Source organism: Anas platyrhynchos, chromosome 10 (assembly GCF_047663525.1).
Source record: "Anas platyrhynchos isolate ZD024472 breed Pekin duck chromosome 10, IASCAAS_PekinDuck_T2T, whole genome shotgun sequence".
NCBI lineage: Eukaryota > Metazoa > Chordata > Aves > Anseriformes > Anatidae > Anas > Anas platyrhynchos.
The window spans coordinates 25374600-25392342 of NC_092596.1; the positions used below are offsets into that span (position 1 = coordinate 25374600).

The following is a 17743-nucleotide window of genomic DNA, read 5'->3' on the forward strand; positions in this document are numbered from 1 at the left end:
TAAATGGAGTTCTCGACAACTCGGCCTCTGATTGGCCGTGCCGGCTGTGCAGGGAATGCTGGTAGGTGTAGTTTTCCGTCACAAGGCTTCCGGTAGGCCGCGTTGATTGCCCAGAGCATGCCGGGAAATGTAGTTCTGGGACTCCGGACTTCCGGGAGGCCATGTTGAGCGCCCAGAGCATACCGGGAAATGCAGTTCTCGGGGACTAGGGCTGGGGCTGGGGCTAGGGTTAGAGTTTAGGGTGAGGGTTGGGGTTAGGGTTAGGGCTAGGGCTAGTGAATGCTGGTTCTCTGTGTTTGCAGATGACGGTGAGCGTGTTTAAACTAATTCCAGTTGAAGAAGTTTCAGTTACTTGCTTGGTGACGTTATCCGTTCAACATTAAAAGCTGCAGCAAAAGCAAAAGGGGAGTTTTGCTTCTAGAAACACCACAGGTCTCTTGTCTGCTCTCGGAATGTTTTTGAGATAAACCAGATCTTTAAAAAAAAGGAAAAAAAAAAAAACACAGCTGCTTCTTTTGCTCTCTTCCTACTTCCTTGTGCTTTGCCCCTCCCCTTTCCCAGGTGATTGGGTTTGGGTGCTGGGCGGGGCTGAATGCTATATGAGCCCCAGGCATGCTAGCAGAGAGCTCCTTCTGCTTGGGCTGCTCTTTGGGGTAAGTGCTTTGGTTTTCCTTCAGTCAGTTGCAGGGTTCTCTAGGCAGACTGGAGCCTATGGATTTCTGGATTTCAAGTGCTTGGAATTCACTCAGTAGCGGGATGTTTAGTAGGGGCTGCTGGCTCACTGTTTTTTTGGGATGGTGGGATACTCTTCTGTTTTTGAGCTATATTTTAATCTCTAGATGTATAAACCCACTTGTGTAACTCTCCAGAGGACTAAAACCAGCTTGATTGAATGCTACGTATGGCTTGGCAGCGTAGATGCAGCATTACCAAGAGACTGAGCAGGGTTGTATCAGAGTCACCTCTTTCATCTGCAAAGGGTAAGTTTGATTACCCCTGCCGAGGCTTGTGTGTGTGCATGTCTTTTTGGCATTTGTGGAGCTCGGTTGTTTTTCTTTGTGTGTGTGCATGTTCTTTTTTTTTTTTTTTTTGAGGGTCAAACAGTGTGTTTGCTGAGCGTGGTTAGAATGAGGAGGTGGGGAGCTGCTCAGGACTGGAAGGTTTGGTTTCTAGGAGTATGCGGCATCCTTCCTGTGCAACGTGACTAATTGTTGGGCTGGAACGTTCCAGCTTTCGTGTGTCTTAAGCAATGTAGCTTGTGTAGTGTGTGTTGTGTGGCCTGGGCAGAGTTTGCTGTGGTGCAGTGGGCGAAGAATCTCAGTTAGAGCTGGTGAGCAGCTGAAGTACCAGAGCTGGGAAGAGAGAGGTCTTGGAGCAGGTACGCTGTGGCTGTGAGGTGCCTCAGAGTGTGCTTTTCTGTCTTTTGTTTTGTTTTGTTTTGTTGTTTTTTTGCAGGTGCTTTGTGCGGTCGTGGACAGGAAAGGGAAATCCTCGTGTCGCGGAGCAGTGAGGGAAGGTGAGTGTTGTCAGCCTGGTCATCCCTTATCTGAAGCGAAGGGAAGACACTCAGGTGTTTCCCTCAGAGGGTCCGAGGTGAGTCTGTCTGGGATAGAGGAGCAGCGTGGCAGGTGGGCGCTTGCAAGCACAGTGGTTCTTTTGTCCTTTTGTGTTCCCAGGTGGTGTGGATGATGCTGGCCGCTCCTTTCAAGCTTGGACCTAATTTGCAGGTCCAGAGGCAAGTGGAGTGCTGTTTTGAAAGGGTAAAAGTAAAGCTGGGGTCGCTTATGTTGTTGAGGGATGGGTGCTACTGCTGGCAGCTGAATGTTTATCTTCTGCCTGTATTTTGCCTTTCATTAGGCTGAAATGCAGTGTGCAGTGCAGGATGTGTCAACCAGCTGCCTCTGCAGTGACTCTGGTGCGTGATGAGCAGAGGTAGCTGTTAATTTTGGGGGTGTGGTTGTCACTGAAGTTATTTTCCTACATCCAATAGCGTAAAATTCCAGTTTGCCTTTTAGAGGTGCTATAAGTGGGTAAAGAGAAGAGATGGAAGCATGTGCCACGTGGGGCAGGCAAGCGGCTGAGGTACAGGAGGGGATGAGAGTATGTGATTTTTTTCCTGGGGGTGGAATGGAATTGATTGTTTTGGTGTATAGTCTGTTTTGCTCCTAGATCTTTCATTCATTGTAAATAAAAGTTTGAGCCAGTTCCAGTTAGGAATGTTCTAGTTACGACCCAGCAAGTATTGTCCTTTTAATGTTAAAAAAAAGTGCGGCAAAAGCATGGGTGCAGATCTGTTTCAGGTCTTGTGCATCATATTCGGTTGGAGATCGCGTCTGTTTCCATCCTCACTCTTGCAGAAGTCATCTGGGCCGCATCAGGAGCCTTTGCTTGGGAATTGATTTCCTGAGAGTTGTCTTAGGGGGTTTTCAGTCCCCATCCTTCTGGTCTCTTGTCTTGAAGGCAGGCTTTTTAGGCCTCCGTCATCCCAGTTCTGGCAGTTGCTTCCAGTTGCATGTTGTGACATTTGAGTCTCTCCTGGGGTCTGGTGCAGAGCACCTGTTCTGACTTGCTGTTGCTGTAGGGCTTTCTTTTTGGGGGTCACTTTTTCTTGCGCCATGTGTTGTGTGTTTTGTTTGTAGTGTTTGTGGCGTGCCTGTGTGTGTGTACGTGTTTGGTCTGGAGCTGTCCTGCCTGGCAGTTAGTGATGACAGGTAACGTGGCAGTGCATGGGTGTACTAATACATTGTCTGGACTGTTTTGGTAAAGATATCCAGTCTGCCTCTGGGCACGTACTGAAGGGCAGCTGGCACAGTCATCTCTGTGGTGTTTGGCAGACTGGAGGGGGGAGAGTTGAGCTGCTTGCGAGCAACTGCTCGCATAGCACTTGAACGGTGTGCTTGAGGAGGTCTGTCGAATCTTGAAAGCTTACAGATATGGGGTTTTGAATTTTTTATTTTTATTTCTTTCCTGTCCCCAGTAGAGCGTAAACCTTTGGAGGAAGCTGTCACAGGAAAGAGCTCCTTCTGGAACTGTTCAGCACTCGGGAGGCAACTGGGTGACTGGCTTGATCTACTTCTGAGGTGCTGAGGCAAGGAGGCTGCTGTTTTGAAACGATAGTATTGTAAATGGGGTCCCTTTTGTGTTGTTGAGGGATGGGTGCTAATGCTGGCAGCTGAATGATTGATTCTCTTGTGCCTGTTTTCATTTGTTAAAGCTGAAACACAGTGTACGACACGGGACTTGACGACCAGAGCTGCTTTTGGCAAGGTGAGTGATGAACAGATATAGAAGGTAATTTAGGGGTGCAGTTGTCACTGCAGTTACTGAACTACACAAAGTACAGTAAAAATCCTGTTTATATTTCAGGGGTGTTGTAGCTGGCCTAAGAGAGCAGATGGAAGCATCTGCCTCGAGGGGAGGGGAGGGGAGGGCAGGGCACGGAGGTAAGGCAGCAGATGAGAGTAACTGTCCCAGCTGTGCTGTGGCTTTGGATGCTGCTTCAGCCTATGCTTTTCTTTTTGTTTCACATTTGTCTCACACAGGCTGAGTGGGGCCAAGCTGCACTCTGAAGAGCAGCACGAGAAGGGCGGGCTGGTTGTGAGCTGGATCGGAGCAGAACTGCCAAGTAGCACGAGGTGAGTGCGAAGGGTATCCGTCTTGCTTTGCAGGTGCCATGGCAGGCTCTCCACAGAAGCGGTTGAGGATTGGAGAAGAGGTTGCAGATGATCAAGGAGCGACACGTGCAGGGATGGCTTGAAAAGGGTATGGCTGCTTTCTCTTCTGTTTATCAGGTGTCCCAGGCAATGTGGGCTGTGGTGTTAGTCTTTAGAATCGGAACAAAGCAGGTGCTGAAATGCTGCGTCTGTTTGTTTTTTTGCGTTGGGGTTGCACCTTGGTGAGTGTAGGGATGGGTTTTAAGTGGGTGCAGCGGAGGGCCTGGCCCCAGTGTCCTGTAGTGTGTTTTGACCCATCAGCATAGCCTTTTGGTTCTCAGGTAGTGTCGCGTTAAAGGGGTGTAGCTGATTAACCGTTACGGGCCCGGTTGGATTCAGAGTACTGAACCAGTCGGACATTCACCAAAACTGGGGGTCCGTTCGGACATTCACCAAAAACGTAATAACCGCCTGGGGGTCCGCTCAGACATTCACCAAAAACGTATTAACCACCTGGGGGTCCGTTCAGACATTCACCAACAATGCATTAACCGTCTGGGGGTCTGGTTAGATTCAGAACACTGAACTATCACGGATAACCACCCTCACCCTAGTTGCATTAATGAGAGCTATCACAATGCAATCAAGTATGGTTTATTACAGCAACAGGTAATCAGGTTCTTTTGGATTGCCGGTGATAGTGACTATCTGCAAAAGCAAGCTAGTATGCATGAAATACACAGGTGTTATAGGTGTTACAGGTGTTATACAGGTGTTACAGGTGCGCAGCCTAGAAATAAACGCGTTAAAAGGATCAAAGACTCTATAGAGATTTATAAGCAAATATTCAGATCTCACCCAAAGGCGTCCCAATGGGGGGGCAAGAGAGGCTCAGCCCGTCGACTGATCCCAGGAGTCAGGAGGTCCTAAGGATGTTGTATGTCCTCGGGATGGTATCTCCCCTGACGATGGTATCTTCCCTAACATCCCCTCTCTCTTGGGCCAATTTATATTATTTTCTATCTTTTAGGTGGAGCTTGAGTGGCTCTAGTCAAGCATATCTTAGTTATGATTGGTGTAAAGTTTTCCCGTCTCCGTTTAAAGTAATAGGCTCCGAGAAATTCAGAGCGCATGCTCAGTGAGGGGTGGTCGCACCTTGGAGGCGGGTAGCTTTTGGGATGGAGGTGTGTTTTGGTATTATAATGATATTATAATGAGCAAAAAGTACACTAGGGTACAGCATTTGTCAAAACATGACAGGTCTTTGGCTTAGGGTGGCAAAAAGTGCAGCTTTGTGCACAAGAACAATCGAGGCCCCACCTGATTACAGAGCCTAGCCGTGGTGTCTCCACTCCACTCTACGCTCCGTGGTGTTCCTTAGAGCTAGCACACCAAGTTTCCCCAGCGCGATAGCATCTAAGGTTGGGAGCCTAGGGAATGCTCAGATAATGCAGTTATGCCCTACCCTGAAAGCCTCTTCAATGCTGTACCTTTTCCTTAAAAGTATGAATGTTAGTTTTATTTTCCTAGTTACTTCAGGCATTTACACCACAGGTAGCTTACTGAAGTAAGTGATTTTTCCTGCAAGTGGAATGGATTTTTTTTTTTTTTTTTTGGTGTGCAATCAGTTCTGTGTTGCCTTCAGGGGGCAGTGGCGACCTGGTTCAGGAACGGCACGGCGACCAACCCCAGGCCGCTCGGTCCATCGGCTCGCAGACACCAATGTGGTGGATGGCAAATGGCATTTATTGTCGAGTCACATGGGCTTATATACCCGAGGCCCATAGCGTCACTTCCGCTTGCTTACATCACAGACCACACGCTACTGTCCGTCAAGGGAGGGGCTCCACCTTTCCGTACATTGCGACATCTTCCGGCCGCCAGACCCTAACTACCCACAGTCCTGCTCCTAGATTTTTCTTTTTATGTAAATAAAAGATCGAGCTAATTCCAGATGGAAAAAAAATCAGTTACTTTCTTGGTCAGTTTGTCCTTTTAATATTCAAAGCTGCAGCAAAAGCATGGGGATTTTTGTTTCTAGAAACACCCTAGCTCTCCTGTCTGCACTCTGCATGCTGTTGAGCTAAGCCATATAAATGAATAAAGAAACCACAGCTACTGCTCCTTTCTGATTTTTTTTTTTTTTTTTTTGTGCTTTCCCCCTTGCACTTTCCCAGGTGATTGGCTTCAGGTTCCAGGTGGGACCTAGTGGTAACTGAGTTGCAGGTATTCCATGACAGAGCTCATTCTGCCTGGGCTGCTTTTTGGGGTAAGCGCTTTGTTTTTCCTTCAGTCAGTTGCAGGGTTCTTTAGGTGGGTCAGAGTCTATGGACTGATGCGTTTTCCAGTAGAAACCGGTACGCATATCTTTTTGAGTTGGTAACTGGTAGGATCTGTCACTGTAAAGCAATCTAGTAGTAGGTGCCTGTATTGCACGCAGCTCTTCCTCAGGTGAGTAGTTGTTATGGCAGTTTTACGGATGGTATGGTGATGTTACTTTGTGTGTTTGCTTTGTGGTTCTGGGTCCCTTCTGATTTTTGCCGAATTACGGGGCTTTCTGTGAGTCTTTGCCTGTATGTCAAATATTATCAAAGTTACAACCTTGCTGTTAAAGTGATGGAGCAGGGTTTAGTTGAAATGTATCATGGAAGCTCCCTGTGTGAGCATGTGTCTGAAAATGGCAGCAGTGGGCACGTAAGGGGTAGTCTGTTTCAAGTTTAGGGACAGTTTGTTATATTTCTGGAGCTTTTGCCTGTGTGTTTTCTGTCTGTCGAGTCTTTAGACCATAAAGCCTTCTAGGCTTTATGTCCTTGAATTTACGTATTAGAAGTACGTTTATGAGGGGTTGCCAGTGTTGGGAATTGACATAATTGTTCGATCTAAGCTTGCTTTAAGCAACCAGAGTAGGCCTTAGAAATCTCAGGGCCTGCTGTAGCTGAGCAAACCAGGCTGCCAGAGTAACTGTGAGAAGCTCCCACGGCAAAGACTCCCACATCACCCAATTAAGGAACTCAGAAAATACTGTTATCAGCAGCTGGCCTCAAGGACTAGGCCTACGTGACCGTTAAGCACAAAGGGGGTTGTTTTCCTAACTTCTAATCAAAAAGGGGGGTTCTTTTCTTGCAGGTGGTGTTATTTTCTTATAACTGTTTGTCTGAGTGCTTTTGACCAATAATCTTGTGTGAAACACTGTCCACCCCTGTAAAATTCACTATAAAAGTTGGGCTATTCGGGCAATAAAATGGTGAAGCATGATCTGACTCTGCTGGTGTCTGTCGTGCTTTCGTCCGTGCTTCGCAACAAATGGCGCCCGAACAGGCTGAGACCTTAACAGGACCCGAACAGGACATCGCAGCGTGACGGACATCGCACCGGAGCAGGACATCGCAGCACCGGAGCGGACATCGCAGCGGCGCCGGGGCGAACATCGCAGCGCAGCGGGACACCAGCGCAGCGGGACACCGGCGGCACCGGCACATCCGATCGCAGGTAAAGCGGGAGACCAGGTACATCGGGAACCAGCGGCGCCGGGTGCCGGGACATCGGTGCGGCGCGGGAACCAGCGGCGCCGGGACATCGGGGATCAGCACTGCCGAGCGCCGGGACATCGGTGCGGCACCGGGGCCAGCGGCGCCGCGACCTCACAGCGCTGAGCCTGAGCCCGAGACTGAGACATCGGAGCGGCGCGGGACATCGGAGCGCCGCCGGAACATCGGACCGGACATCGGAGCGGACATCGGACCGGCGCTGTAGCCAGACACCGAGCCGCACACGCTGTACACAGGACTTACGGTGAGACGCGCTACTCCCGGTCAGAGACGCGGAAAACGCGGTACTCCCGGTGAGAGACGCGAAACATGGTGGGCCGCGGGGACTCACGGTAACAGACGCGGGACACGCGGGGACACGGGGACTCACGGTGAGAGACGCGGGGTACAGTGCCGCGCAGGACATTGAAGTAATCGCGACACACTGAAGTAATTGCGGTAGAGGTAAAAGGGACGATAATCCCCGCACCTGCACTCTCACAGGTGAACGGGACGTAAACGCGTAATCCCCGCACCCGGGAACGCCCGGGAGCACCTATAGACGGTCCCTGCCAGTCACTTGTCTTGCAAAGGTTGTAACAGTATGGAGAGACAAGCGGCCTATGATTTGCTCAAATGTTTCTTAGAAAAGCGAGGCACGCAGGGAATAAACTGCAAAAAGGAGTTACCAGGATTGTTAACATATGGTTTGGCACAGGGTTGTTTTATCAATCCGGATACAATTTTTGAACAAGCAGAGTGGCGCAAATTCGGGGACAAATTGTTTTATGAAGTTATTAATGACAATAAGACTGCTAAAAAATTATTGAAGCCTTGGAAAGCAGTCACTTATGCCTTAGCTGCACATCAGGCTGAGCAAAAAATCGCTGCTGCTGCTACAGAGCGACTGGGTTTACCGGAAAAAGCTGGTAGTGTTAACCTTCAACTGGGAGAGATGAAGGGAGCTGAGGATTGCCCATTGCCCCCTTCAGTGAGAACGATAACGCTGCCATCCTCTGAACCGTTATCCGTGCCCCCGCCACCGACAGCTCCACCACTGACTCCTACTCACGAAATTGGGGAGATAGCCGAGGAAATAAGAGAGCAAAAACTAGACAGTAAAAATACGAACCCGTTTACAGACGGTGTTCAACAGAGGCAGAGGATGTGGAACCAAATAGTAAATGAGGCCCTATGCGAGGGGGAACACGAGATAGCTACACAATTGACTCCTGAGGCCTTCCCGGTAATATATTCACCACCGGATGCCCAGGGTAATGTTACAGTTAATCTAGTGAATTTGGACTGGAAATTGTTAACTCAGCTGCGGTCCACAGTAAATGACTCAGGTCTGAAAGGTGAACCTACGAGACAGATGCTGGACTACATTTGGGGAACAAATATCTTGCTTCCAGGAGACATACGCAGTATAATGAAGCTAATTCTGACCCAACACCAGCAGCTGTTATTTAATGCCCATTGGCACGCTGCTTGTCAAGAAGCAGTTGCAGTGATAAGAGCACCGGGAGACCCTTTACATGGGGTCACACTGGAAGAATTGATGGGAATAGGACCGTATTTTAGGACAGAAGCACAGGCATTGCTGGGACCTGATAAAGCCAAGGAATCAATGAAACTGGCCAGAAGAGCATTGGATCGGATAAAGGAGCCAGGGGGAATACCTTCCTACATGGGAATCAAACAGGGTAGAGAGGAACCATTTGGGCTTTTTATTGATCACGTTGCAAATGCCATACAGGCGGCAGGGGTGCCCGATTACCTCAAGGGCATGATATTAAAACAGTGCGCAATTCAGAATAGCAACCCCTCTACTCGCACTATACTAGCTTCCCTACCCGGGACATGGACAATTGAGGAAGGGTTGGAAAGAATGTCTCAGGTACCAGTAGGTCCACAGGCTATGTTAATAGAAGCAGTAAAGCAATTAGGTGACAGCATGAGAGAACAGGCACAGGCTGTGAAACAGCATGTTCAGTCTACACAGAGTCAGGTCCTTGCAGCTCTTGCTCCTTTGAAAACCCCCGGTTCACGCTCTGGTGGTCGAGTACCACCCTCTAGTGACCCATCACCACATCGCTGCCGATGTTATCGTTGTGGTGCTTTTGGGCACGTGAGACAAAACTGCAGAGCTGGGGCAGTATGGTGCCCAAATTGTCAGTCGACTAATCACAATGAAGTGGCATGTAGACGCAACGTGCCGGGAAACGGCCAAAACAGCGGGAAGAGTCGCCCCGCGACGACAAAAAATGCGGCCGCATACACAGCAACACCGAGGGGGAACCCGTTCCTCTCCGACCAGCCACAAGAGGAAGCCTCTGCCTGGACCTGGCAACAGCAGTAGATTGCACGTTGATGGATTCAAAACCTGTTCGTATTCCTACAGGTGTCAAGGGACCAATTTGTATTAATGGACAAACTGTGGGTGCATTACTTATAGGGAGGTCATCAGCGACCATGCTGGGACTTCAAGTATTAGTGGGACTTATTGATAAAGACTGTCAAGGAGAAATTCAAATAATGGTTCAGACGTTGTTTCCACCGTTATTTGTGCCTAAGGGCACCAAGATAGCACAATTGGTTCCGTTATCACATCTTGCGGAAGGCATTTTGCCCACGCAGGAGCAACCGCGAGGGCAAGGAGCATTTGGCTCTACGGGAAATGTGGCTTTGTTAACTGTGGGGTTACAGCAAAGACCACGACACATGGTCACAGTGCAGTATAAAGAAGAAACCATAAGAATCAATGCCTTACTTGACACAGGAGCCGATGTATCTATAATTAGCACACAAAACTGGCCGCAGCATTGGCCAACGTTTGAAACTAATACCACGGTAGCCGGGGTCGGAGGCCTGACACTTGCCCGTCAGTCACCACCCCTGCAGTGGACAATAGGGGACAAAGTGGTGAAATGTTGTGTCTCTGTTATTCCGTTGCCTGATGGGGTGCACGCACTAATAGGGCGAGACATCCTTGCTCAAGTGGGGATGGTTCTTACCTCAGAACACCCTTTATAGATATGGCCATTGTTTGGACTTTCCCGATCCCACTCCGGTGGAAGAACGATAATCCAGTGTGGGTCGAGCAATGGCCGTTAAAAAGGGAAAGTCTGGTACAAGCACATAAGCTGGTTAAAGAACAATTTCAACAGGGGCACTTAAGGTTGTCAACAAGCCCGTGGAATACACCTATCTTTGTGATTAAAAAGAAATCGGGAAAGTATCGACTGCTCCACGATCTGCGTGCAGTTAATAAGCAGATGTACGATATGGGAGCAGTGCAGCCAGGGTTACCTAATCCTGCGATGATACCTGAGGGATGGTATTTACTGACAGTGGACTTAAAGGACTGCTTTTTCACGATTGCACTTCATGAAAATGATAGGCACAGGTTTGCTTTTACACTTCCTGCAATAAACCGAGAAGGGCCGGACCAGAGGTTTGAGTGGACGGTCCTGCCGCAGGGAATGAGAAATTCGCCGACTCTATGTCAGCTCTATGTCAACGATGCGTTACAGCCGTTGCGACGGAAATGGTCAGGAACAATAATCTATCATTATATGGACGATATTCTATTAGCACAGTCAACACCATTTTCTTCACAACAAAAGGATGAACTGACGGAGAAACTTAAACAGAGAGGATTAGTAGTTGCCCCCGAGAAGGTACAGGAGACAAGCCCATGGAAATATCTTGGGTGGCATATCACTGATGCTACGATTCAACCGCAGAAATTGACAATACAATCAGACCTTAAGACTCTTAACGACGCTCAGAAGTTGATGGGTGATTTGCAATGGATTCGACCAGTGGTTGGTATTCCCAACGAACTGTTAAATCAACTACGACCTTTGTTACGAGGGACAGACCCCGCAGCACCAATTCAGCTTACAGACCAACAAAAGCAAGTATTACAACTACTAGCCTCGATGATTACAACTCGGGCTACACATCGGCGTATAGAGGGTGCGCCTCTTGATCTAACAATAATGTGTGGCCCCCAATATTTGATGGGTGCAATAACACAGCAAAAAATAAAAACGGGGGAGAAGCAGGGAGAGACGGTGGTATTAGAATGGCTAGCTCCTCCGTTGCAGCCACGACGGACAATTCAAGAAAAAATCACCACATTAGCAGAATTAATTAAAAAGGGACGAAGCAGAATTTTGCAAATAGACGGGGTCCCTCCTAACACCATATGGCTACCTATAAGATCAAGTGATCTGGAATGGTATATACAAAATTCTGAAGAACTGCAAACTGCTCTATTGCAGGATGGAGCCACATTAATAGCAAAATCGTTACAATCTCCTGTCTTGTCCTGGATGAAAAACCAGGGCTGGATAAGCAGACCAAAGCGATCACCCCAACCAATTGCAGACGCAGTAACAGTCTTTACAGATGCTGGTAAGCGCTCCAGAACTGCTGCAGTGACATGGAAGGATGAGCAGGGCTGGCAGCATCAGATTTTGCAAGCTCAGAAAGAGGATTCATTACAGACACTAGAACTGTTCGCAGTAGTATGGGCGTTTGTAAAATGGAAAGATGTTCCGTTGAATGTTGTATCTGACTCTCTTTATGTAGTAGGCATAGCCAATCGCATTGAGGATTCAAGTTTGCGAGAAGTGCGGAATGGGCGACTGATCCAACTATTGATAAGCTTGCGGCTTGCCATCGCACAGAGGAGTGAACCGTATGCAGTGATTCATATTCGCAGTCATCAGTGGGAACAAGGACTCGGAGAAGGGAATGCCCGAGCCGACCGATTAGTTGCTGCTACAATTACTGAAGCTCCACTATCACCATTTTGCCGAGCACGAGAAGCTCATTCCATATTTCACCAGAATGCGAAGGGACTAGCCCGAGCCTATAATTTGTCTAATGCTGATGCTCAAGCAATTGTAAAGGCTTGTCCTATATGTAGTCATCATAATTTAGGAATTGGACTCGGGTGTGGTGTTAACCCAAGAGGGTTGAAAGCTAATGAAGTGTGGCAGATGGATGTCACGCACGTTGCAGCCTTAGGACGGTTAAAATACTTGCATGTAACAATAGATACCTATAGCCACATGATATGGGCTACTGCACAGCCCGGAGAAAAAGCTCGGGATGTGCGGCGTCACCTCACTAGCTGTTTTGCTGTGTTAGGGGTACCTAGTACTATTAAAACTGACAATGGTCCAGCTTATAATAGTAGGCCACTGAAGCAATTTATGCAATTATGGAATATCAATCACGTTACTGGTATCCCACACTCCTCCACAGGACAGGCAATAGTGGAAAGAGCAAATGGGACAGTGAAACGGTACTTAGAAAAGTTCAGAGACATTAAAGACATAAAAGAAAGAATAGGGAAGGCTCTTTTTGTACTTAACCATCTATGTGTGTTTGGCGACAGCACTGAGCCTCCTATAGTACGTCACCATGCTGGCGCAGAAACTTTTAAGCCACCACGCATTAAGGTGTTATACAGAGACATGAAAACAGGGCAATGGCTAGGCCCTGCTGAAGTGATTTACCTGGGGCGTGGTTATGTTTGTGTTTCTTCCCCTACAGGTACAATCTGGGTGCCTAGCCGATGCATAAAACCAGCCGTTGAAAACAAAAAGTGACTGTCGTCAGAGGTAGAATATTGAAGAGTAAACAGCAGATAGAGTCAACAGCCAAACTGCACGAATGAGATTGTGGTATGATTGAGAGTGAGATGTGTCAGAGGCCTCTGTATGTGCGATTGTGCTCTGTATGTATGATTGTGCTCTGTATGTACGATTGTGCTGTGTATGTGTGATTGTGCTGTGTGAGTGAGAGTGTATGTGACCATGGTTCAAGTTGTCGTTGCCATAGCGCAGGATTCCGGAATGTAACAATAGTTCAGGTTATTGTCACCATGGTGCAGGATCTTGGGATATAGCAATAGTACCGGTTATCATTGCCTTAGTGCAGGATTCCGGAATATAGCCATAATACAGGTTATCATTGCCTTAGTGCAGGATTCCAGAATATAGCCATAATACAGGTTATCATTGCCTTAGTGCAGGATTCCAGAATATAGCCATAATACAGGTTGTCGTTGCCAAAGTGCAGGATTCTGGAATATAGCCTTAGTACAGGTTATTGTTACCACAGTGCAGGCCGGCAAAAAATTATCAAAAGATTTATTAGAAAGATTCAATATGATATCAATCCTTTTAATCAATAGTTCACTGATTTGTTTGAAACAATGCACAGATGGTTACTGGGATTAGTCAAAGGGGGATTAGGTTTAAGTGTGTCACTATTAAGTTGTGCTACCTACTATTAGATTGTGTTACCATTAAGTGCTTACAGTAATTATAGTATCATTAGGGTTAATTTGCATAGTTGTGTTGATCACCATTAAGTATTTAGGTTTAAGTGTGTTACTATTAAATTGTGTTACTTACTATTAGATTGTGTTACCATCAAACGCTTACAGTAATTATAGTATTATTAGGGTTAAGTTATATAGTTGTGTTATATTGTATATTTGACACCTACTGTAAAACCAAGTACTGCCTGTACTAAAAGAAAACGGGGGAATTGTTGGGAATTGACATAATTGTTCGATCTAAGCTTGCTTTAAGCAACCAGAGTAGGCCTTAGAAATCTCAGGGCCTGCTGTAGCTGAGCAAACCAGGCTGCCAGAGTAACTGTGAGAAGCTCCCACGGCAAAGACTCCCACATCACCCAATTAAGGAACTCAGAAAATACTGTTATCAGCAGCTGGCCTCAAGGACTAGGCCTACGTGACCGTTAAGCACAAAGGGGGTTGTTTTCCTAACTTCTAATCAAAAAGGGGGGTTCTTTTCTTGCAGGTGGTGTTATTTTCTTATAACTGTTTGTCTGAGTGCTTTTGACCAATAATCTTGTGTGAAACACTGTCCACCCCTGTAAAATTCACTATAAAAGTTGGGCTATTCGGGCAATAAAATGGTGAAGCATGATCTGACTCTGCTGGTGTCTGTCGTGCTTTCGTCCGTGCTTCGCAACATGCCAGGTACGTTGTTTTTGGGAAACCGTGGGGTATGGTTCCTTGAGTGCATAAGTGCAGTAGTGCCAAGAGAGTGAGCAGGGCCACCTTCTTCATCTCTGCAGAATAAGTCTGTTCGGGCACACTTCTCAGGTAAATGTAGTGAGCAGATGAGGTAAAGGAGCTGGGAACAGAGAGGTATTGCACCGTAGCATGTTGCATCAGTAGTAGTCAGCGTTGCGGAGGAGGTGGGTGTCGGGGCTGGCATGCTTGTGAATTCTGGTTCTCTCTATTTGCAAGTGATGATGAACCTGTTTGACGTAATTCCATTTGAAAAAGTTCCAGTTACTGGCCTGGTCGTGTCGTCCTTTCAATGTTAAAAGCTGCAGCAAAAGCATGGGGATTGTTGCTTCTAGAAACACCACAGGTCACCTGTCTGCTCTCTGCATGTTTTTCAAGTAAAGCAGATCTTAAAAAAAAACAAAAAACAAAAAACAAAACAAACAAACAAACAAACAAAGAAAATAATAAAAAACAGCTGCTGCTGCTGCTCCTGCTTTCTTTCTACTTCCTTGTGCTTTGCCCCTCCCCTTTTCCAGGTGATTGGGTTTGGGTGCTGGGCGGGGCTGAATGCTATATGAGCCCCAGGCATGCTATCAGAGAGCTCCTTCTGCCTGGGCTGCTCCTTGGGGTAAGTGCTTTGTTTTTCCTTTAGTCAGTTGCAGGGTTCTCTAGGCAGGCTGGAGTTTATAGATTTCTAGAATTTTTAAGTGCTTGGAATTCACTTAGGAGAGGGATGTTTAATAGAGGTTTCTGGCTCACTGTTTTTTGGGATGGTGGGATACTCTTCTGTTTTTGAGCTATATTTTAATCTCTAAATGTATAAACCAGCAGTAGGTAAACATTAGGAGGAACCGGTCAAAGGTAACAGCGCTTTCTGGAACCGTCAAGTTCTTGTTCAGCAACGTAGTGACTGGTTTGATCTACTTCACAGATGGAGAGGCAAGTGGACTGCTCTCTTTGAAATAATAAAATTGAAAACATAAAGTTTGTCAAAGATGGCAGTGCATGTTTGCAGTCTGTTTATTGCTTTTGCCAGTGGTAGATAACATTTATAAGGAATCGGTGAAAGGAAAGAGCGCCTTCTGGAACTGTGAAGCTCTGTGTTGGCAACTCGGTGACTGGCTGGACCTACTGTCCATCTCCAGAGGGAAGCGGACTGCTATTTTGAAATTAAAATATACTAATAAAAAAAAAAATAAAAATATGGTGCTGCTCTATGGCGCCCGGAGGACTGCCACTCTGCATGGCAGTTAAAAAGAATGTGGTTTGGAGATGGAGAGCCACAGAGATGAAGCAGCTGGGAAGAGAGACACAAGTATTGCAGTAGGTAGGCTGTGGTTATGAGGTGCCTCAGGATGTGCTTTTTTTCTTGTTTCCGCCCTTGCCTCGTGCAGCCTTGGAGAGATGAAGTCCCCATGGTGTGGAGTGGTGCAAAAAGGTAAGAGGGTTGTCGGCCCGGTCAGTTTCCTTCACCAATGCTAAGGCAAGTCTTTGAAGAGAAACAGTCTGGTTGCTTGTGCTGCCCCCTGTTGAACTAAGCCAGACCAAAAACAGGGCTGCTGTTCCTCCTGCTCTCTTTGCCTCTTCTCATCTTGCAGAGGAATGGTCCAGCAATTCGGGTTAATAGGGGACAAGAGAACAAAGGGGTTTCAGAATAACTGCTAACTGTTATGACTATTGCATGGGGCACTATGCAAGTCTCTGACATCCAGCCAAGATGGACAAAGGAGAAGGACAAGGGAAAAGCCTGGGAGGAAGACTATGAGCCTTCAGTACGAGAGACCCGCAGAGGGACCACCAGAGACTGATAACACATGCGCCAGTGGGCGGGTTCGGATTCCAGGAACTAGTTATAATAACCCTGCCTTTTCTAGAAGTAGTAATGAATATGTATTAGCCCAGGAGCATAAAACCCAGCCGCCTGCTGTGACTTGTGTGCGTCTCGGTGGAGCAGAGACTCCCGGCGCACCCAGTGCTGTTTGCTTACCTCTATTCATTTAATAAATTGTAAACTTTGATTGTAATCCTATTTGGGACTTAGTCATTTATTACAACAGACAACCTTGTAAAATGCAGACAACCAGAATCCTTACAACAATTAAGTGGAAATCACGGTGTAAGAAACATTACCACCTCAAAGAGTAAAAGCCTCAAAAGAAATGTGACTTGTAACAGGCCAGCAGCTGTGTGTTTTCGGTGAAGCACCAGGTAGAGTATAAACCTGGATTGCACAGTTAATGGGGAAACGGGAGGGTCCTGGTCCTTGGGAGGGAAAAAAAAAAGTATATAATGGAATCGGTAGGTGCCCTCCTGCTTGCGGGACACCCGCCATTGTAATCTCAAATACAAATGCTACTGTACTGAGATCCTCTCCTGAGCCTATGTTATTTCCCAAAGATTGATTCGCGGTTTTAAGGTTTCAGGGATAGGGCCCTAGGGTTGGGTTTCAGGGTAAGCGTTCTCAGGGTTTATGTTTAGGATTTTAAGGTTTTTAGTTTTAGGGTTGGAGTTTTAACGGTTAGGATTTTAGGGATTTGAGGGTTAGGGTTTTAAGGGTTTCAGGGTTAGCGTGTCAGGGTTTTGGAGTTTTTTGGGTTGTAGTGTTGATAGTTTTTTTAGGGTTAGGTTCTTAGGGTTTTATTTTTGGTCAGTTATTTACGGTTAGGGTTTTAAGATCTTATTATTATTTTTTTTTTTCAGGTTAGGTTCTCCTGGGTTAGGGTTTTGAGCATCTTAATATTTTGGGTTGGGTTTGGGATTTGAGCGTCTTAATTTTGTGGGCTTGGGCGCTGTGAGCGTCTTAAGTGTTTGGGTTAGGGCTTTTAGGCATAGGTCTTCAGGGGTTTAGTTTGGGTTAGGTCTGTAGGGGTTTCGAGGATTTTTAGGGTTAGGGCTTGCGGCTTTTTTGTGTAAGGGCGGTAAGGGCTAGGGTTCCAGGGAGTGCTGTTAAATGGAGTTCTCGACAACTCGGCCTCTGATTGGCCGTGCCGGCTGTGCAGGGAATGCTGGTAGGTGTAGTTTTCCGTCACAAGGCTTCCGGTAGGCCGCGTTGATTGCCCAGAGCATGCCGGGAAATGTAGTTCTGGGACTCCGGACTTCCGGGAGGCCATGTTGAGCGCCCAGAGCATACCGGGAAATGCAGTTCTTGGGGACTAGGGCTGGGGCTAGGGTTAGAGTTTAGGGTGAGGGTTGGGGTTAGGGTAAGGGCTAGTGAATGCTGGTTCTCTGTGTTTGCAGATGACGGTGAGCGTGTTTAAACTAATTCCAGTTGAAGAAGTTTCAGTTACTTGCTTGGTGACATTATCAGTTCAACATTAAAAGCTGCAGCAAAAGCAAAAGGGGAGTTTTGCTTCTAGAAACACCCCAGTTCTCCTGTCTGCACTCTGCATGCTGTTGAGCTAAGCCTTATAAATAAGTAAATAAACCAGAGCTGCTGCTGCTCCTCTTTTTGCTTTTTTGTGCTTTCTCCGCGGGCGCCCTCTGCCGCCCCCTGC

At 47.1% G+C, this 17743-nt stretch overlaps 1 long non-coding RNA gene across 5 annotated transcripts; it reads left to right on the forward strand.

Moving 5' to 3' along the window:
• The first annotated feature begins 506 nt into the window (after positions 1-506).
• Positions 507-16537, forward strand: LOC113841896 (uncharacterized). 5 transcript variants are annotated; one of them, XR_011811668.1, is made up of 9 exons: positions 512-653; positions 870-980; positions 1456-1516; positions 2978-3088; positions 3215-3267; positions 3669-3762; positions 5831-5922; positions 15644-15687; positions 15848-16530. It is a non-coding gene; the product is annotated as an uncharacterized lncRNA (long non-coding RNA). The 5 variants fall into 5 exon arrangements; XR_011811667.1 differs by having other exon boundaries at positions 516-653; positions 15644-16537; XR_011811669.1 differs by lacking the exons at positions 15644-15687; positions 15848-16530 and adding an exon at positions 1677-1915 and having other exon boundaries at positions 507-653; positions 3669-6500.
• The last annotated feature ends 1206 nt before the right edge of the window (positions 16538-17743 follow it).